The sequence below is a fragment of the Monodelphis domestica genome, chromosome 2, assembly GCF_027887165.1.
Source record: "Monodelphis domestica isolate mMonDom1 chromosome 2, mMonDom1.pri, whole genome shotgun sequence".
NCBI lineage: Eukaryota > Metazoa > Chordata > Mammalia > Didelphimorphia > Didelphidae > Monodelphis > Monodelphis domestica.
The window spans coordinates 332,992,208-333,015,015 of record NC_077228.1 but is presented as its reverse complement, the minus strand read 5'-3'; positions in this window follow the sequence as shown (position 1 = coordinate 333,015,015).

Sequence of the window (22,808 nt, the reverse complement as noted above, 5' to 3'; positions counted from 1 at the left end):
TGGAGAGAAAGGGCTGACCATGAAAGATATTCTGAAGGTAAAATAAAACCAAGACTTGACAAGTGATTGGCAATGGGAATGAGGGAGAGGGAAGAGTCAAGGATAACTGCCAAATTGCAAACCTGGGTAATTAGAAGAATGCTGGTACTCTCAACAGAAATAGGAAAATATGGAATAGGGGCAGATACAGAGGGGAAATAATGGCTTTTGTTTGGGGCATATTAAGTGGGTTATGTTTTTAGCAGAGACCATCTCTAGAGGTAGTAGCTTGGTCCTCCAATTATTGTTTTATGGTGACCATTATTGATTTATATTCTAAGCCTTTCCAGTTTGCTAGAACCTGCCCCAGTTCCAAAAACCCACTGGCAAAGTCTTTAAGAAAGGAATCATCTCTAAAACATACAAGTAGCAAGGAGAAAAAATTTCAAGAAAATTAATGCAGTTCTTTCAAGATTGTTATACCTGATCTGAATGAAGGAAAAGATTGCTTACTTTTCATATTTGCGGAAGATAGAAAGGCACAGTGAGATTGCCAGCACATGTAGGTGAGTCTAGATGAAGAAAGATCTTGTCAGTATAGAACAGAGGGGTCAAGTCAAATAAGATGAAATTAAATAGGAACAAATAAAAGTCCTACATTTCTGCTAGAAAATAATATGTTGCATAAATATACAAGATAGGGAGGCATATCTAATAACTCACATTTTTACAGTGTGCTTTAAGATTCACAAAGCACTTTCCTCACCACTATAGGAAATAGTCATGGTAGAATTATTGCCTCCTTTTAGATGAGAGAAAATTGGGGTTCAGAGAGTTAAAATGATGATCACAGTCACATACCTAATAAGCATCAAAAACAGGATTTGAGAGCTCACCTTTGTAGACTATTTCTAGAGCTCTTTCTACTTTAGTATCCTGACTCGATGGGGCTGGCTATACAAATGTTGATGTGAAGGGAAAAAAATGGAGTTCCAGTTGAGAATGAGTCAGTAATCCAAAATGGTAGTGAAAAATTGTTAATGCTCGTTTTAGGTGGTAGTAACAGGGTCACTGTCAGATAGAATAAGGGAGCTACTGTTCTTTATACCCTTCAGATACTAACTAGAGGACCATTTCATTTGGGGTGCCCCATTCTAAGAAGAACTGGAATGGGTCCAATGGAGGCATCCAGAGTGGTAAGGGGTCTTCAGAAGATGCCATACAAGAACTGACTGAAGGAGAAGAGAAAATTGTGTCAAATGGAATCCTAGGAAATTTGTTCCTGACTTCAAGTCTTTTGAAAGACACACAGGTGAACAACTTTGCTCTGTTTGATCCCAGAAAGCAATGGGAGGAAATTGCAGAAAGGTGGTTTTAGGTGAGTGTAAGGAAAAATTTTCTCATTAATTAAAGTTGGCCAAAAGTAAAAACAAAGCTGCCTAATGAGGTAGTGAGTTCCCCTTCATGGAAGGTCTTACTGAGACTGAATGACTGCTTATATTATCTCTTTTTAAAATTTTTTTATTTTTATAAACCCTTACCTTCCATCTTGGAATCAATACTCTGTATTGGTTCCAAGGCAGAAGAGCAGTAAGGGCTAGGCAATGGGAGTCAAGTGACTTACCCAGGGTCACACAGCTGGGAAGTGTCTGAGGCTAGATTTGAACCTAGGACCTCCTGTCTGTTTTATTTTTAAGATATTTGATTTTACCAATTATATGTTTTATTTATACTTTATACATATTTATTTATATTTATGGTATATTTATAAATACCAACTATATAATTTACCAATTATATATCACACAAGTTTTCTGAAGTTATAGGATCCAAATTGCCTCCCTCCCTCCCCCTTCCTGGAGCTGGTAAGCAAATTTGATCTGGGTTATGCATGTATTATCATGCAATTTATACTCTACAGGTGAGGAAACTGAAGCAGACCAAGGTTGACTGACTTGCTCAGAGCCACAGAAGTAATAAATAAATGCCTGAGGCTAAATTTGACTTCAGGATTTGCCATTTCTATCACTGTGCTATCTCATCACCTCATTAGGATGTTGTAGAGCATAATAGAAAATGAAAGTTATATTAAAAGTCATCTATAAAATCTCTTCATTTTTTAGAAGAAGAAACTGAGGTCCAGAAAGCTTAGATGACTCACCCAAGGTCACGCAGATACTGGCACAGTCCCTCTGATTTCTAGGGATTCCTGTTCCAGTTGGCACTGGACTAGATGCCGTTGGGGTCCTTTCATACACTGAGCTTGGGTAATTCCACACTTTTATGATTCTATCCCAGAGCCCTGCTGCATTTTTTTTTGCTGCTACAGATCTTCTTGCTGAATAAGGATAACTATAAGAAGAATGAAAGCTAATGCATATGCATCACTTCATGGTTTACAAACTGCTTTTCTATATGTGATCCTATTTGATTCTCTCAAAAAATAAGCCTGATACATCCGAGTAACAGAGATCGCTGAATATCCAGGCCACTGAGCTCAGATATAATTAAGATGTAATTAGTATCCTGGCATCTATCACTGCACCAAGGATAAAACAGGTGGGGGGTGTGGGCAGTGATTCATCCTTTCTCTCACTCCGAAGGAACCTGGCATTCTCTCCACAATGGTTAGCAAATCCCAGAAGTCCTAATCATCAGGTAATTTCATGATTGTGCCTGGATCCATCCTGTGGGCTGGACAGAACTGACGAGGGAAAACAGGCCTCGTCCTGGCAAACTCAAGGCTCTCCTGTTGTGTTTGGCTGTTTCAGAGCAAACAGACAAGAATAGAGGTAGAAAGAGCAGCAGAATTATAATAAAGGAATTTATTCAGTGAAACCTCATTCACTATGTGTCTATTTTCTTCCTGCTTTTTTCTCTTATCATCTCTGCTCAGTCTTAGAAGCTGTTGAGGCATCAGGGTCAATGTGGGCCAAGTTAAGAAAGTCCAATATTTAACACTAATAAACCAGTTAAACAAATAATTATCTGGAAAATCTGGCATCCCCTAGAACCATTGTGGCCTGAATTGCAGATTTATGAGTTTCCTCAAGAGCAGGGACTATCTTTTGCCTCCCCCAGTAATTACCAAAGCTTGGCATATAGTAGGTGCTGAATAAATGTTTATAGATTGACTGAGATTGAGTTAATCATGAAAATTGCCTCCATTTCTTTCTTTGCTAGGGGTGTGGATAGAAAGTTGGACTTGGAGCCAGGAAGACTTATCTTTCTGAGCTCAAATCCAGTTTCTCAGACACTAACTGTATGACCCCGGGCAAGTCACTTAACCTTGATTGCCTCAGTTTCCTTGTCTGTAAAATTGAAATGAAGAAGGAAATGGCAAAAATCATTCCAGTATCTTTGCCAAGAAAATTGCAAATAGGGGGTCATAAAAAGTGAAAAAAGACTGATAAATGACTGAACCATCAACCTTTCTTTGCTGGTAGAAAGACCTCATACTTGGTAGATTAACTTGAAAGTAAGATTATAATTCTGACACTTCTTTGCTACATGACCCTGGGTAAATCACTTTTCTCAGTTTTCCCACATAGATAATGAGAATACTTTACTAGATGAATTGTAATGTGAATTTAATTTAATTTTAAGATGGATTTGAATTAAAAATTAATTTTAATTCATTTACCTCTAATATCCTGAGATGCTGATATAATAAAGCACCTTGCATTTCTATGTAAGGAGCTGCTAGATGGCACCATAGAGTGACTGTGGGATTTGAAATTGGGAACCCCTGCATTTGAATCCTCCCTCAGATTCTGTGTGACCCTGAAAAAGTTATTTATTTTGATTATTTATTATCAAGTAATAATAAATAATTAAGTAATTTAATGACAATAAATAATTAATGAAGCGAAAATGATATCTATTTTCAAGGGTTGTTCTAAATATTAAATGGGTTAACGTATGTATTTTGCAAATCTTAAAGTGCCTATCTATTATTAACAGCTATTACTTGTTATTATTTTATGTTCTGTATGGTTACCAAGCATCTGGTATACATGATCATGTCCGATCCTCAAAACCACCCTGTGAGGGAAGTAATGTGAACACTCGAAGCCAATTTTTATAGATGAGAAAATGGAAGCTCAGAGAGGTCAATTTACTTGTGTAGAGACACAGGTTTAGTCAGAATTCAAATCCAGATCTTCTAATTCTAAATAGACATTTGCTTATGTGGCTGGGATGATTGCATAGTTTCCTAAAGATGAGTACATGTCCAAGGAGTTTTCTTCTTATTTCTACCACTACTCTTCTAGATCATTTTATGATGCTGATTTGGGACCCCATTAAGTTTTACAGAAGCAAACTAGTGAAAGATTTTTTTTTTCTGGCAGAAATTACAAAGTAGGGGGTTTACCTTTGGTCACTTTTGTTGACATCCTTCCCTTCACTGCTATTGCATCTCTAGGTTCCCAGTGTCCTTATTCTAGTCCTGGCTCTGGATTGAGGGACCCTCCTTTCCTAGCATCAGTATATTTTCTTGATATTCCTATGAACTTCAAAGTAGTCTGCATGGCATTGACCTATTCATCAACAGGGACAATGATGGCAGTTAGAAAGATGAATAATTCTGCAAAAGTAATAATTAGGGGAAAACACATATATATTTGCTTGTGTATGTATATATATATATATATTGCTTGTATCAATATATATATTGATATATGTATCAATGTATAATACATGTATCAATGTATAATACATGTATCAATATATAATATGTACAATGTATCAATGTACAAAATATGTATCAATATATAATTGCTTGTATCAATAAAATAGAGAAAGAAGAGATTAATTGGTTATACAATAAAAAGAATGACTTTGAAATCCTCAACTAAATTCAAAATATGAAATTCTAAAAATTGAATGAGTGAATACAAGACATTCTCGAAATTAATAAAAACTAAGAGTTGTTTTTATAAAACAAAAACCCCAACCAAATAGACAAACAGTTAATACAGTTTTTAAAAGAGAAGAAAACCAAATTGCTAGCATCTAAAATGGAGAATTTGCCACTAGTGAAGATGAAACCAAAGCAATTGTTATGAGTTATTTTGACCAATTACATGTAAATTTAACAAACTAAGTTTACAAAAATATAAATGCCTAGATTAAAAGAGAAGGAAATAAATACTAGCGATGCTAAGTGACATGTGGTCCAGAGACAGAGTGATGCCAAGTGAATCTAGAAGACTCTAAGTCAAGCAGTATTGGCAGAGTAACAGAACAAAAAGGAGGGGAAAGATCCTGTATCACATAATCTCATACCAAAAGAACCAGAGGAGAGGGCAGAACCTGAGAATGGAGATGCACAAAGCCCCAACAAAGTGGAAACAGCCCAGACTTTGCCCATAACTGATATTGTGAGTTATGAGGATTGTGTAGGTCAGGAAAAAGGTGGTTTATTCTTTAGTTCCTTACCTCTCCAAATTCCAAAGCAGTACTTTCAGCCTAAAGAACAGTAGGATTTTTTTTTTTCATGAGAGGAGCAGACTTCCTCTCTACCCAACTCTAATTTCTTTTCCCAAATGGAGGACCTTAACTGGTAATATAAGTTGGGAATGATTATATAGGATCCTGAGTTAAAAGGGAGTCATTTAGCCAAAAAGTTTTCTTAACTGCCTATGGGCTTAATTATACGTCCTTTTGAATCCTTTGTTGTGTTGGAAAGACTCATTCAACGTTCCATACATCACTTACTTGCAAGGAAACTGAGGATCTCTAGACATGAAGCAAAATTTGATTTATCCAGTAGACACCCTGAGTAGGAACGTGAGTAAAAAATTCACCATTGAGAAGCCTCTAAGACTGAATATGGTTCATGTAAGTCTAGAGCTTCATTTGGTTCTGAACACTGATTTACAGGTTTATAACATTATTCCATGCATAGTTTGTCATTTGGAAATCTCTTAGTGAATTATGTGTATTTTTAGATGCTGAATTTAAAAATGCAAATGGCGTTTTTCTCACATCTACCATTATTGAGTGAGACATGAATTTTCTTATAAATTATGTAATACGAAGCTGCAATAAAGAATAGTTTAGTTGGAGGGGGAGAGGGATAATTAGAAGTCACTTGTTGGCTTGTTCTTGCACACTGTGTGAAGTCTCTGTTCGTGTGATGTGTGGTAGGGTACACTGGGACATTTTCACATATGCTCAGTCATGCTATAATATGTAACAGATTGTCCTGTCTGTTGTGTGCTGGGTATCATTTGGTAAACATCATTATTGTGTCTAATCCTATTTTCTCAAGTTATTTGTACTTTGTAGCCGGTAGTATATTTTACTTTAGTTTTCAGAATGCCTTGCGTGTCAATCACCTTAATAGTTTTTGTCATGCATGGAGTGAGCTAATTTTTAGAACATCACAGGTTTAGAGCTGGAATAAACCTTAGGAGTCATCTTGTTCAGCCCTCTCACTTCATAGATGAGGAAACTGAGGCCCAGAGGGGTTGGTTAAATGACTTGCCCAAGGCCACAGAGTCAGAATTTCCAGAACCAAGGTTAAATTTCAAATATGAAACTTTACTCCCCTAATTGAACAAATATGTGAATTCTATCTTGGTTATAAAATAATCAAGAACATGACATTTCTCTTAAGAGGCATCAAGTATCAAAGTTATTCTTGACAATACTGTAGGGATCTGAGAATGATCATTCTTTTACTAATTTTTACATTATTTACATCTTTTACTAAGATTACATTATAGGTGTATGCCAAATACTAGTGCTTTATAGATTTGTGGATGGAACAACAGAGAGAGAAAAAAATCTTAACACAAACAAAGATACCAACCTCAAAAGAAAGAACAGATTACAGGAACAGGGAAATGGGTGAAGCAAACTATTAGTTGATCCTTGGAAAGTTTCCTTATCAACATTAGATGTTAAACTTGGCTCAATGAAAAATCTTTTCAAGTCAATGGATCAAAATGTTATAGGTTTTGTTTATCTGAAAAATAAATTCCTGAGAATAAGAAAGACTAACCTTAAAGATGAGATCTTTGTGTATTCTCGTTTAAGGGAAGTAGTGAGAAATGAATATTTTGAGGAACAATTGAATAAAGCTGAAGGTACTGAGTAGAAATAATTTTTTAAAAGTGGCCAAAAATGTGTTGGGAAACTACAAGAGAGAAAATTACTAAGAAATTGTCATTAATCTTCTCAAGATTTTTGAAATGTATGACTGGATTATCCTGGGAGAGCCTGGCCTTCAAAGAAGGAAGTCAGGTGTGTGTGTGTGTGTGTGTGTGTGTGTGTGTGTGTGTGTGTGTAAATCACTGCCTGACAGTAAAGGTCAGGGCTACAGCATTATTTCTGTCTCATATCTCCATCCCCAAGACAGAGTGGGAAGTCTCTTAAAGTTTAGGTTTAACTCGTATTGAGTCTCTCCTAAAGGGATTAACAGTCTGTTCTAGAAAATCTCTCAGTGTAAAAAGTAGATCAGATATTGGATGATTCTCTATTTCTTCCATGATAAAGATATATTTAAAAGACAAAATACTCCTAAGTGTACATAGAAAAATGCTAACGTGATATAGTAACCCATTACCCCTAATATCTTCTCATAGGAGGCTGATGCTTAAGATATTTAAATTATTTAAAAACTTAATTAAATTTAATAAATTATAAATTAAAATTAAATTATTAATAATAATAATAAATTAAAAATAAATTAATTTAAAAAATTTTTAAATTTAAAAAAAAAACCTCACTAAGAGTCCATAACTTCTGACAAGCATGAGGGGGGCATGGACTCTTCTTTCTGTTAGTAGTCAACTCTTCAAAGAAGTGTAGTGTTTCAAGAATGCGATCCACCTCCCAAAAAGAACTATTAGATTCAGACTGCAGATGAAAACATATGATTTTTCCAATTGTGTATTTGGGTTTATGTTTGGGAGTCTTGGTTTTATAAGATTACTCAATTACAAAAATGAACAATATGGAAATATGTTTTGCATGATAATACATTTATAACCCAGGTTGAATCACCTGCCAACACTAGGAGAGGGGAAGGATGGAAGGGAGGGAGACAAGTTCAACCATATAACTTGGGAAAACTTGTGTGGAAATTTGTTATTACATGCAATTGGTAAAATATATATACATATATATATATATATTTTTTTTTTTTTTAAGTATAGTGTCTCTTACAGGAAAGTGCCTTCCACAGAAAGCCAGGAACAACTTAGGAATCCAGGAACTCCTGGACTCCAAAAGGGTCCAGAGATATTCTCATGCACACCCCCAGAAATGACCATTGTTATCAGCTTGTTGACTGACTTACATTATTTCTTACATAACATAATTTTAATAGTTCCCTACATGATTTATAAGGTTAACTAGGTGGCACAGTAGTTAGAGTGCCAGGACTGGAGTAGGGAAGACTCATATTCCTTAGTTCAAATCTGGCTTAAGACACTTACTGGCTGTGGGACTCTAGGAAAATAACTCCCTCAGTTGTTCATCTGTAAAATGAGTTGGGGAAGGAAATGGCAAATCACTCCAGTATCTTTGCTAAGAAATTCCCAAATTGGATCTTGAAGAGTCAGGCTGAAAACAACTGAACAGCAACCAAGATGTGTAGAGTTGGTCTAGAATAATTCACAGACATGTTCATTCTTATCTCTGCCTCTCATGTAAATAAGCTTTGTTTTCTCTATTTCTTTTCCATTTAGGGAAAAGCACAATGTGGATGAAGAGCTGCTCCTGAAGTCAGGAAGACCTCAGTTCGAATCTAACCTCAGAGTCTTATTGGCTGTGTGCCTGTCAGCAAGTCATTTGACCCATTTGCCTCAGTTTCCTCAGCTGTAAAAATAGGGCTAATAATAATAATAAATGCTTCTGAGATTTGTTGTGAGGATCAAATAATATAATATATGTAAAGCTTTAAGCATAGTACATGGCACATAGTAGATGCTATGTAAATACTTTTGCCTTTCTCTTCCCTCTTTAGGTTGAAATATATATTTACTATGGGACTGAGTTTCAGGAAAGCTTGACACAGATTGAATTAAATGAAGTCTGATTTCAGTAAGCCTAAGAATTATCATTTTCCTCATCTTCCCTGGCCCCCCAAGATTCCACAATAATTTCCAAACAAATAACGACATGAACCAAATAGTTTTTGACTTGTCACTCATATCTACCACCCTTTCTTCTCCCTTCTCCTTCCATGCACCATATGGAACTCAGCATGAAGAGGGTTTAGCAAGGACTTTCAGCACCAGCACAGTTTGAGGATTTAAGTCTTCTACCTCCTTGAGCTTTTCTTTACTACTAGATTTATGGGGGGAGAGGGGGAGGGAGAGTTTTTCTTACCATCCCATTAAAGTTCGAATAAGATTCAGAAAAATTTAGGTATTTACCTCTCTTGAATGTCTTGGGCTTAGTGGCACTCTAGTCAAACTAGTTCACTACATAAGGCTAATGGTTTCTGCTGAATTTACCTTCAATTAATTTTGCATGTACCAAAACAAAACAAAACAAAACAAACAAAAAAAAAAACCTTGAAGAATATTAGATGATGGAAAGGTCAAGAGAAAGAGATTATAGCATTGCCATCCCATAATAATACCTGGGCACTTCTTTTATACTTTAGGGTTTATGAAGTACTCTTTTTAACAGACTCGTGAGGTAGTAAATCCAAGGATTATTTCATTTGAGCATACTCTCTGCTGATGCGGTTCACAATCCACAGTTAACCTAGAGTCTTAGAGAATTGCTATTGGGTTCTAAATATTTTATATTAGATTATAAATTGAATCAGTGAGATTAAGTGGCTTAAAACTGCTCTGAAACTTTTGAGACATCCTGCATTTCTTGAGCACATAGCACTGAAGTGTCCTTTATACTTGGGGGTGGGGGTGGAACATAGTGTTTAATTCAAAGAAAAATTTCTGAATCTTTGTTTTATTAAAAACAAGGTTGACCAAACAACTATTTTACATAGAGAAATGAGCTCTGATCAATCCTGATATTAATTCATGTGAGGAAGGGATGCAAAAAAGATTTTTAAAAACTTAGCACACAGAGTTATGATCAATAAGTCAAATATGGTTAATATATTCCAAATAATTCTGAATTCAGTCAAGAGAAACACAGGTTTGAATCCTGCTACTTGATGGTTGCTAGTAATGTCATCATGGGCCAATTTAATCTCTATATGTTTTAGTTTCATCACCTCTAAAATGGAAACTACATTTAACATTTATCAAAAGTGCCAGTTATGAACAAGGGATACAAATGTTTCTTTTGTTTTTCATAATGTTCTCTATGTCTTGTTTGATTCTTTCCTTATTCATAAGCCTGACAGGTAAACTTTTCTGTGTTCTAATTTGTTTATGTTGTTACCCTTTGTTTCTAGAGCAAGTATGTGTTTTGACTTTATCCTGGTGTATGGTGTGAGATGTTGGTTGATGCCTAGTGTCTGCCATGCTGTCTTCCAGTTTGCCTCTTTAAGTGTTTTTTGATATCAGCTATTATTATTACTGGTGATGGTGACAGGGATGATGAAGATGGTGATGGTGGTGGGAAATTTCTGTGTGTGTATGTGTGTGTGTGTGTGCATATGTGAAAGAATGAGAGAGAAAAGATAAGGGTCATGGAATATTAGAAAAAGGTAGGTAGAGGACGATTGTTCAGAACTCTAGCAGAGAAGGACTCAGAGATACAGTCAGGAACAAGGACCTTGATGGGAATGAGGGAATGATTTTTTATTCAAATACAGTATCCTTTTACATACTATCCTTTTCCCAGGGCATTCTGCAAAATATCAAAACTTTCTAGCAAATTCTAAGCTTAAAGTAGATCTAATCCTTTAAATACATGTGCTGTTATTGCCTTTGTGCCTAAAGCAACAATCCAAAAGGCATAAAATTATTTAAGAAACAAAACCTGTAGTTTGAATTAAGGGTGTGTTCTGAAGAGACGTCTACATGGCATTCTTAAGACAAAAATCTGCTGTGAGTATTGTGAAAGGACCTGCATAATACTTTTTTTGGTAGGAGAAGGAATAGCGGGGATAATACTAAAAGCTGGGACTAGTTTGGTCAAGCTTGTTATTTGCTTGGGTTTAATATGCCATGGAGAGGTGTGTTTTATCTGTGAAAGGGTAGAAAGTTCAACTCCAAAGTGGGGATGGAGTGGAATGAAATGAAGTTTGTGATCTAAAATGATCTGATTGGAATGGAGATAGGCCATCTCCTATAGAAACAACTGGATGGTCTTTGTAGTGATGGGAAGTCCTTAACAAAGAAATATGCCATCTTTGTGAATTTACCTACTACTATCCTGTGTAGTAAGGGATTTTAATAGGGTAAGCTGACAGCAAGAGACCCTGCGAACCAACATTCCACACAGAACTCTCAGGAGCACAGAGGCAGTTTTTTTGAGAGTAGTTGGTGAACTCCTCTGGAAGAGAGAGAGAGAGAAAGAGAGGGTGTCTGTCTGGTATTTCTGGGGTGGACCCAGAGAGCCAGTGATTCCCTCTTCTTTGGCTTTCTTGTTATTTTGCCTGTATTTGCTGCTGCTGCTGCTGCTGCTACAGAGAACTGGAATTCAACAGTGCTGGTGACTTACTACTGGATTACTACTTGAATCAAAGAGGACTCCTGTATTGTGAGATTCTTTGGCTCTTGTCCCTGTTGCTAACAAAACCCCTAACCTTAATTACTACTGTAAGAATTTAATTTAGAATAATTATAGAAGGTATAAGGGTTTAAATCTCTGTTTTGGGTTAGAAGTTAGGTAGCCCCTAATTCCCTTTTTTCCTTTCCCCTTTAGCTAAATAAACCTGTTATTTTATTTTTTTTTATTTTTTTTTTTATTTTTTTTTTTATAATATATTTTATTTGGTCATTTCCAAGCATTATTCGTTAAAGACATAGATCATTTTCTTTTCCTCCCCCCCCCCAACCCCCCATAGCCGACGCGTAAGTCCACTGGGCATTAGATGTTTTCTTGATTTGAACCCATTGCTTTGTTGATAGTATTTGCATTAGAGTGTTCATTTAGAGTCTATCCTCTGTCATGTCCCCTCAATCTTTGTATTCAGGCAGTTGCTTTTTCTCGGTGTTTCCACTCCCATAGTTTATCCTTTGCTTATGAATGGTGTTTTTTTCTCCTGGGTCCCTGCAAGTTGTTCAGGGACATTACACCACCACTAATGGAGAAGTCCATTACGTTCGATGATACCACAGTGTGTTTGTCTCTGTGTACAATGTTCTCCTGGTTCTGCTCCTCTCGCTCTGCATCACTTCCTGGAGGTTGTTCCAGTCTCCATGGAACTTCTCCACTTTATTATTCCTTTTAGCGCAATAGTACTCCATCACCAACATATACCACAGTTTGTTCAGCCATTCCCCAATTGATGGGCATCCCCTCATTTTCCAGTTTTGGGCCACCACAAAGAGCGCAGCTATGAATATTTTTGTACAAGTCTTTGTGTCCATTATCTCTTTGGGGTACAGACCCAGCAGTGCTATGGCTGGGTCAAAGGGTAGATATTCTTTTGTCGCCCTTTGGGCATAGTTCCAAATTGCCCTCCAGAATGGTTGGATCAGTTCACAGCTCCACCAGCAATGAATTAATGTCCCTACTTTGCCACATCCCCTCCAGCATTCATTACTTTCCTTTGCTGTTATGTTAGCCAATCTGCTAGGTGTGAGGTGATACCTCAGAGTTGTTTTGATTTGCATCTCTCTGATTATAAGAGATGTAGAACACTTCTTCATGTGCTTGTTAATAGTTTTGATTTCTTTATCTGAGAACTGCCTATCCATTTCCCTTGCCCATTTATCAATTGGAGAATGGCTTGATTTTGTGTACAATTGATTTAGCTCATTATAAATATGAGTAATTAAACCTTTGTCAGAGGTTTCTATGAAGATTTTTTCCCAATTTGTTGTTTCCCTTCTGATTTTAGTTATATTGGTTTTGTTTGTACAAAAGCTTTTTAGTTTGATGTAGTCAAATCAGTACCATGTTTGTGTCGTAAAAGGAGTTTGGTAGAACTCCCTCTTTGCTTATTATGTCAAATAGTTTGTATAGTATTGGGATTAACTGTTCTCTGAATGTTTGATAGAATTCACAGGTGAATCCATCAGGCCCTGGGGACTTTTTCTTAGGAAGTTCTTTGATGGCTTGTTGGATTTCAATTTCTGATATGGGATTATTTAGGAATTCTATTTCCTCTTCTGTTAGTCTAGGCAGTTTGTATTTTTGTATATATTCATCCATTTCTCCTAAATTGGTGTATTTATTGCCATATAATTGGGCAAAGTAATTTCTAATGATTGCCTTAATTTCCTCCTCATTGGAGGTGCTGTCCCCCTTTTCATCTTTAATGCTGTGAATTTGCTTTTCTTCCTTCCTTTTTTTAACTAGATTGACCAGTACCTTGTCTATTTTGTTTGTTTTTTCAAAGTACCAGCTTCTTGTCTCATTTATTAAATCAATAGTTCTATCACTTTCGATTTTATTAATTTCTCCCTTAATTTTTAGGATTTCTAATTTGGTTTTCTGCTGGGGGTTTTTAATTTGATCGCTTTCCAGTTTTTTCATTTGCATTTCCAATTGATTGATCTCTGCTCTCCCTTGTTTGTTAATATAAGCATTCAGGGATATGAATTTACCTCTGATTACCGCTTTGGCTGCATCCCAAAAGGTTTGGAAGGATGTTTCGCCATTGTCATTTTCCTCGATGAAATTATTAATTGTTTCTATGATTTCTTCTTTAACTAAACGGTTTTGGAGTATCATATTGTTTAATTTCCAATTGGTTTTAGATTTGGTTTTCCATGTACCATTACTAATCATTATTTTTATTGCCTTGTGATCTGAGAAGGCTGCATTCATTATTTCTGCTTTTCTGCATTTGTGTGCTATGTTTCTGTGACCTAATGTATGGTCAATTTTTGTGAATGTGCCATGTGGTGCTGAGAAGAAGGTGTATTCCTTTTTATCCCTATTTATTTTTCTCCATATGTCTATTAATTCTAATTTTTCTAAGATTTCATTCACTTCTTTTACCTCTTTCTTATTTATTTTTTGATTTGATTTATCTAAATTTGATAATGGTTGGTTTAAGTCTCCCACTAGTATGGTTTTATTGTCTATTTCTTCCTTCAATTCTCCTAGTTTCTCCATTAGAAATTTGGGTGCTATATTATTTGGTGCATACATATTGATTAATGATATTTCCTCATTGTCTATAGTCCCTTTTAACAAAATATAATTACCTTCCCTATCCCTTTTGATCAGGTCTATTTTTGCATTGGCTTTATCAGATATCATGATTACCACTCCTGCCTTCTTTCTATCAGTTGAAGCCCAGAAGGTCTTACTCCATCCTTTAATTCTGACCTTGTGGGTGTCAACCCGCCTCATGTGTGTTTCTTGAAGACAACATATGGTAGGGTTTTGGATTCTAATCCATTCTGCTATTCGTCTACGTTTTATGGGTGAGTTCATCCCATTCACATTCAAAGTTATGATTGTCATTTGTGGACTCCCTGGCATTTTGATTGCCTTCCCTAATTCTAACCTTTTCTTCTTCGGCTCTACCTTTTAGTCCAGTGATTTACTTTGAAACAGTCCCCCTTGTCCCCTCCCTTGATGTTTCCCTTTTTAGTCCCTCCCTTTTTGTTCCCTCCCCCTCCCCCCTCTCTTACCCTCCCTTTTTGTTCTCCCTCTCCCCCTCCCCCCCTTGGTTTTCCCTTCTCCTTACCCTTGTTGGGTAAGATAGAATTCAAGATCCCAATGGATCTGGAGGTTTTTCCCTCTCAGAGCTGATTTCCCTGAGATTGAGGTTTAAGTAACCCCCCCCCCCCTCTTCCTCTCCTTCTTATAGGAGTTTTCTTCCCCTCCCCTTCCCATGTGAATCTTTGTGTGAGAATGATTATTCTATTTGGTCTTTCTTTACCCCCTATTTATACATTACATTTTCCCCACATGTTAGTATACATAGGTTGATATAAATGTAGTCCTTATAGAAGAGAGTTTAAGTAAAAGAAGAAGATAACATTTTCCCCTTTCCTTAATATTTACCTTTTCAGGTATTCCTTGCTCTTTGATTTTCGGTATCAAACTTTCCACAGAGCTCTGGTCTTTTCTTTGCAAAAAGTTGGAAGTCTTCTATTTTGTTGAATGCCCATACTTTCCCTTGGAAGTATATAGTCAGTTTTGCTGGGTAGCTGATTCTTGGTTGGAGACCCAGCTCTCTTGCCTTTCTGAAGATCATGTTCCATGCCTTACGATCATTCAGAGTAGAACTTGCAAGGTCTTGGGTGACCCTGATTGGCATTCCTTTATATCTAAATTGTCTTTTTCTGGCTTCCTGTAGGATTTTTTCTTTTGTTTGATAGCTTTGGAATTTGGCAATTACATTCCTGGGAGTTGTCTTTTGGGGGTTTAGTGTAGAAGGTGTTCTGTGAGCTCTGTCAGTGGCTGTATTGCCCCCTTGTTCTAGAATCTCTGGGCAATTTTCTTTGATTATATCTTGTATCACCATGTCCAGTTTGGTGTTTATTTCTGGCTTATCTGGGAGTCCAATTATTCTTAAATTATCCCTTCTCCCCCTATTTTCCAGATCTATCACCTTGTCGGTGAGATATTTTATGTTCTCTTCTAATTTCTTGGTATTTTGGCTTTGCTTTATTGATTCTTGCTCTTTTACACGATCGTTGTCTTCCAGCTGCCTGATTCTGGCCTTTAAAGCCTGGTTTTCTTTTACAGTTTGGTCAAACTGGTTTTGTAGATGCGTGAATTTCTTTTGCATTATTTCCAACTTTTCCTCCCAGAAGGCTTCCATCTTTTTGGTCATTTCTGATTCAAATTCTTCATAGGTTTGTGGAGAGTTTCCATTTCCTTTGGAAGGTTTTGGAGCATTTTCTTTTATATTATCTTCTGTCTGCTCTGTATTTTGTATTTTGGCTCCATAGAATGTGTCCAAAGTCGCCCCTTTCTTCTTATTTTTCTTGGTATTTTGGGGCTTCTGTGGTTCTGTGGAGTTTGTCATCTCTGAATGTGGAGGATTAGTTTTTCTTGTCTCTTTCTGGTGTTCAGAGGCAGTCCTGGGCAGATAGTTCTATGGGCTTTCCCTGGGTTAAACTGAATATGCCTCACTGGAACTGGAATGGAAGGGTCGGACCACGAGGCCACACTCTCCCCCCGGCTCGCTTTCCGGAAGTTGCCTTCAGAATCGCTGGCCGTGAGGCTGTTTCGTCGGCCTGCGGGGGGATGGGCTGCCGCTTCCCCAAGCTCCGAGAGCACAGACTTTCACTGAGACTTGGATAGCAGGATCCAGCCCGTGAGGCTGTCTTGCCCGCCCTGAGGGTTGCTGTTGTTTTGACCAGCTCTCTGCAGCGGAAGCCCCAGGCAGTAACTTTCACCGGGACTGTAGAAGGCCCTGAGGGTTGTTGTTTCCGAGGACCCTGCTCTCTGAGCCGGCCGGGCTGCGGCTTCCGGGAGCCTTGGACTCTGCGCTCCTACCCCTGAGGTCCGAGTGATCTCGGGTTCTGGCTTTTAAGGGGAGCCGTACCTTTTGAACCGGGTCCAGGTCCAGGAGGAGGGTTCCCAGGGTCTGTGCTGTTGATCGTTTTGAATTTCGGCGCCTTAGGAGCTTATCGTTTGAGATTGGTCGGGAAGGGTTTTCCGGAGATCTGAGCTTTAGCTTTCTCTAAGCCGCCATCTTAACCGGAAGTCCTTTTGTTTATTTTTAGCTAAACAAATCAAGAACTTAAAGTACCCTTACTTGACACTAAGTAAGAGTTTGCAAGTCAAACCTGTTATTTTATATATATATATATATATATATATTTAGTTGGTTAGTTAGTTAGTTAGTTAGTTAGTTAGTTTTGAACCCTTCTTTTAACACACCTATAACACCTGATAGCCTTGGGTTTAAGATTGTCTTTGAAAATTACCATCCAGGCAGATGCATTGCTGGATCCAAGACCACCATTATACCCCACTACCAGTCCACCATGACAGACCTACAAAACTCTTCCTCCTCATCCCTGGACATGTATATAGATTGGGGCAAGTATAGAGTAGTTGGACAATAATGGATTCCATAGCAATAGCAGGAAGCCTGTCTTTATTTGGGGAGTGTTGAGTGCATAGCACTCATGACTGTTGGCAGATATTCTCCCAAATCACCAATCTTGGCTGATTTTCCAGAAGTTATAGGATCAAAGCCTTACAGCTAGAATAAACTTCAGATGCTTTCTGGCTCAACCCCCTCCCTGATTTTATAGATGAGGAAAATGCTACCTAGAGAAAAAAGTATCTTGCCCAGGGACACACAGGTTGTAAGTAGAAAATCAGGGATCTGAATTCAAGCCCTATGATTCCATATCTAGTGCATTATCCTATCTCTTAAGTCTCATGAATATTTTGGGATTACCTGAAGGGGTTCTGAGTTTCTGTCTTCCATAATATAATATCAGCTTATACATTTGGCTTCTTTGGAAAGCATAATGAAGTTCAAGATTGAAGAAGCAGCTGAATAATAATAGGGTCCATGAATTGACTGCTGGTTCATCTTTTAAGACCATTAAATGTTCTCTGTATCCCAGTCTGCCATACTCCTATAAGATAAGGGAGTATTGTAGTATGCTAGACTGGGAATTAAGAGGATCTGGGTTCAAATCCCAGCTCTGACACTTTTTAGTTTTATGAACCTATGCAAGTCATTTAACTTCTCTAAGTCCCAGTTTCCTTGTCTGTAAAATAAGGAGGTCGAACTTAATAGCCTCCAATATCCCTTTTAGTTCTAAATCTATGATATGAAGGCACTAAATCTCAAATGTCATTTCTATTACTAGTAATTCCCTCTATGAGTGCATAAATATGGACTTTATTCTGTAGAATAATTAAGAAATTAAGAGATGGGGACAAAATGTACCTGGCTGCAGATCAGTCAAGGAGGGGATATTTGTTTCTACCACTAATGGACAGTGCAGTCGTAGATGAATGTGGTGATAAAAATGTTTCTGCCAAACCTTAAGCATATGTTTCAAATTACATATAGCTCCAGGTGGCATCTCCAAAAGGTGAGTATTCCAGATGAGGTTGGCATAGATCCAAGGAACCCTCTGCATTAGCAACCTCTCAGAATTGTCATTTGTGATCCACTACCAGTATATTTGGTTTTTCTAATAAGTCAGAAAACATGATTAATTTAAAGCAAAAGCATTTAATCATATATTACAGCAAGAAAAATAGCAATAGAACATTTTCCCCATAAACCTGGGGACGCTCTCCTAAAAATACACATCCACCATCTGTGAGAAGAGCAATCACATAGAGAACTTGTATAAAAGGAGCCACATGGACCAATGATTGCTGGTTAAAGAAAGTTCTTTCACCTGTGGAGCTAAGCTTTTATAGTTATGGAAGCCAGCAACACTCATCTGATCCTTTCAAGCATTCTAATTTATTCATCCATTAACAAAGTTTAGCCTGGTCTTCTAGAGTATCCTTCTTAGGGCAATGCTGATGAATCCCTGATTGGAGGCCTTGGCTAATAGAGTTGGAATAAGAGTAAGATAAAACTGATAAACTCTTCCACTGGCCAAGGGAACATGGCTAGTTAGTATTTGAGGTTGGATTTGAACTCAGGAACATGAGTCTTCTTGACTCCAGGCCTACTACTCTACCACTACTACTAAGTGGAAAAAAATGGTGAAAGCAATATCTACAACAACTATAATCAAACAAAGAAAAAGAACAATAAATTGGAGACCTTATAATGACCAGATTTGACACTATATAAGAGATGAAAAAATGTACAATGCCCCTTTTTTCTTTTTCCTTTGTTTTTTTTTCTTTTTAAACCCCTATCTTAGAATGAATACTGTATATTGGTTCCAAGGCAGTAGAGCAGTAAAGTCTAGGCAATGGGGGTTAAGTGACTTGCCAAGGATCACAAAATTAGAAAGTGTCCAAGGCCAGGTTTGAACCCAGGCTCTCCTGTCTCTAGGACAGGCTCTCAATCCACTGAGCCACCTATCTGCTCCCTACTACTCCCCTTTAAAATGAGATTAATCATTGACTCATTCAACAAACATTTATTAAATACCAACTTTGTACCAGGAGCTGGGAATATAAAGACAAATGAGAAGCTCTACTTACCTTTAAGAAGCTTAATTCAACTAAAGAGATAAAAAGAAAAAGAAAAAATGCATGTGACCTGCTTTGCAAACCTAAATGTATTCTCTAATGTAAACTATAATAATAATAATAATAACTATTATTTTATTCCTATTGCTATTCATTTGCAGATGTGGAAACAGGGGAATAAAGGTTAGAATATGGTGTTAGAGATATTCATAGGTTTTAGATAACAGATTTTTTTTGTGTTAAGAAAGTCTTCATGATGGAGTTGGGAGTTGGAGAGTTATATCTGTAACTGTGATGTAAAAAACCAGAAGATATCAATAAAGCATTTTAAAAAATGTCAATAAATCACATTGGCCACCATAACTGCCTTTTTGTTGCTACAGATTTGAGGTTTGTATATGATTGTTTGCCAAGTACTAAATAAAATATGTTTTCCTTAACTGTTAAGGAAGACGCTAACTTCTGAGAAGGTAGGGGAATGAAAAATTGCCAGATCTTTAGATTTTCTTTTTCCTGAGAAGCTAGCTTTGAAACTAAAGCACAAAATGGACAATAAATCAAATATCCAAAAGGAAGCTGTTGGAGATACAATTATTTAACAAGACCTTTGCAAGGTCAGCAAAAAAACAATTGCCTCTGCACTTTACTTGGTGATATAGTCCTGCTCAGAGGCACATCAAGAACTTGTGGTTTCTAATTTTGTAGACGCTCCCCTCCTCCAGCCACTCAGGAATCTTATAGTAAGTAGTGAAGTTGGGAAGCACTTAATAGATAGCATTTTATATGTAATATAATGTAATCAGAGGTCATTTCTAAAGTCTGTTCTTATACACACACATACATGGAGAGGGGAAAGGAGAGAGAGAGAGAGAGAGAGAGAGAGAGAGTAGGAGAGAGAGAGAGAGAGAGAGAGAGATGAGAGAGAGAGAGAGAGAGAGAGGGAGGGAGAGGGAGAGGGAGAGAAAGGAGATAGAGAGAGAGAGGGAGAGAGAGAGGGAGAGGGGAGAGGGGCGGCGGAGGGAGAGGAGAGGAAGAGGAGAGGGAGAGAGAGGGGGAGAGGGAGAGGGAGAGAGAGAGAGAGAGAGAGAGAGAGAGAGAGAGAGAGAGAGAGAGAGAGAGAGAGAGAGGGAGAGAGAGAGAGGGAGAGGGAGAGAGGAGGGGAGAGGGAGAGGGAGAGGGAGAGGAAGAGGAAGAGGGAGAGAGAGGGGGAGAGGGAGAGGGAGAGAGAAAAGACAGGGAGAGAGAGACAAAGAAAGGGAGATGAGAGAGAGAGGGGGAGAGAGAGGAAGAGAGAGAGGGAGAAATGAAAAGGAAGGAGAGAAAGAAGGAAGGAGAGAAGGGAGAGGGAGAGGGAGGAGGAGAGAGGTAAGGGTACATATATACATATAAATATACATAAAATCAGGAGCCATATTGGAATTTAGTTCTTTCTAATAGATAGATAGATAGATGGATAGATAGATAGATAGAAAGATAGAAAGAACTGTCTATTGCTAAGATATCTATCTATGAATACCTGTATTATCTAGAGATATCTATTTATCACTGATATATATCTAGATCTACTGTTAAGATGTATTCCTATGGATGTCTATCTCTATAGATATCTAGATCTATGTATAGAGATGAATATCTAGATTTATCTTTATACAGAGAAAGAGATTGATATCTGTCTATTGCTAAGATATAGATCTATATATGTATATATAACTCACTAGCAATATATGAGCAAGTTATATTATCATAGCTCTAGAGCTGAAAGGAACCTCAGAAGCCATCTAGTCCAATTCCTCTATTTTACAGATGACAAAACTCAGGGACTGAAGCAACTTACCTAAGGACACACCGATTGTAAGCACCAGAGGTAGGATTTGAATTCATGTCCACTGATTCCAGAGTTAGTACTTTTTTCTTTCCTGGAATCTCATCACTTGACCCTTCTGTTAGACAATTCTCTAAAACTTGAATATCAGGTCAATTTGTGTTGTGTGCCATTGACAAAATGACAGTTTTGTCAGTGGCATCATTTATTCTCATGTTACAGGTGAATGACATTATACCCATGGTGTAATAAGGATTCCCAAGATGGGGAGACTTAGGGTATTTTGGCTTTTCTTTTGTTGAATCTCCAGTCCAGTTCCAGCAGTCTTTACTCTTCAATAGTGGTAGCACAACTGAATAGAAACAGGAGCCATTTAGCCATAAGTAAAGATCCCAGCAGCTGCATATTGATTACAACACAACTTATTAACATTATGTTGTATTAAACTTTTGTTTATTTTGTTAAATATTTCCCAATTGTACTCTAATTTGATTTCTGTGCACTCAGGGTGTGGCCCTCAGGCCACCATGTTTGACCCCTCTGCCCTAAAACATCCCCTTACCTAAAATTGTTCAGAAGGCTTTGCTCAAACACATCTCTTCTTTTTTCTAATTGAAATTTTTATTTAATTAATTAATTAAGAATATTTTTCCATGGTTACATGATTCATGTTCTTTCCCTCCCCTCCCCTCCCCCTCAGCTCATAGTTGACATGCAATTCCACTGGGTTTTACATGTGTCATTCATTGATCAAGACCTATTTCCATATTATTAATATTTATATTAGAAGTGATCATTTAGAGTCTACATCCCCAATCATATCCCCATCAACCCATGTGATCAAGCAGTTGTTTTTCTTCAGTGTCAAACATCTTTTCTAAGAATATATCTAGATCAGAAGTGGACTTTTAAAAAGTTACAGGGAATAGAAATAGAACTCTGATCTCTTGATAGGAATGTAACTCATTGAATATAGAATTGTCTTTGGTCCCAGCAGGAACTTGACAGCCAAACTTCTTTTATTGATGTACATATTTAGAGATATAGATTTCCCCCAAGTATTGCTTTGGCTGCACCACACAAATTTTTGAATGCTGTTTACACGTTGTCATTCTCTCTAATGAAATTATTGTTTCTATGATTTATTCTTTGACCCATTCAATACTTAGGAATAGATTATTTCATTTTCAATTAACTTTTTTTTAAACCCTCTAACTTTCCATTTTAGAAATTGATAGTAAGCATTGATTCTGAGGCAGAAGATTCTTTAAATTTCTAGTTCTGTTTCTAGGATATCAGGAAAGTGTTCCTTGATAATTTCTTGAAATTTAAGCATAGAGATGCTAAGTTGACATGTGCAAGGCCATGAAGTTAGTAAGTGTCTTACGAGGGATTTGAACCCAAGTCTTCATCACTTTTAATCCAACTCTATCCACTACATCAGCATGTTCGAGGGACTTTGAGGAAATATGGAGGACTAAGAATATTTGCAATGATATAAAACTTGACTCCAAACAAAAAATATAAGACTTAAATAACTCAGTCTCAGAAAAAGAAATTAAACAAGTCATAAATGAGCTTCCAAAGATTATGGATATTTAATAAGGACCTGGAGTAGTACAGATTAGGTAGTTGTAATTGGGGTCTCTCATAGAGTCATTGAATATTATATCTGGAAAAGGCTTTAGAGACTTATTCTAATATAACCCTCTAATCATATAGGAGAGGAAACTAAGACTAGATGAGTTCCTCCAAGTTATACAGTTAAGCAGTGGGAGAATTCAATCCAAGTCTCCTGGTTCTCAGTTTATGGCTCTTTCCACTACCTTCTGCCTTCTACTTCATGCCATTATAGAGC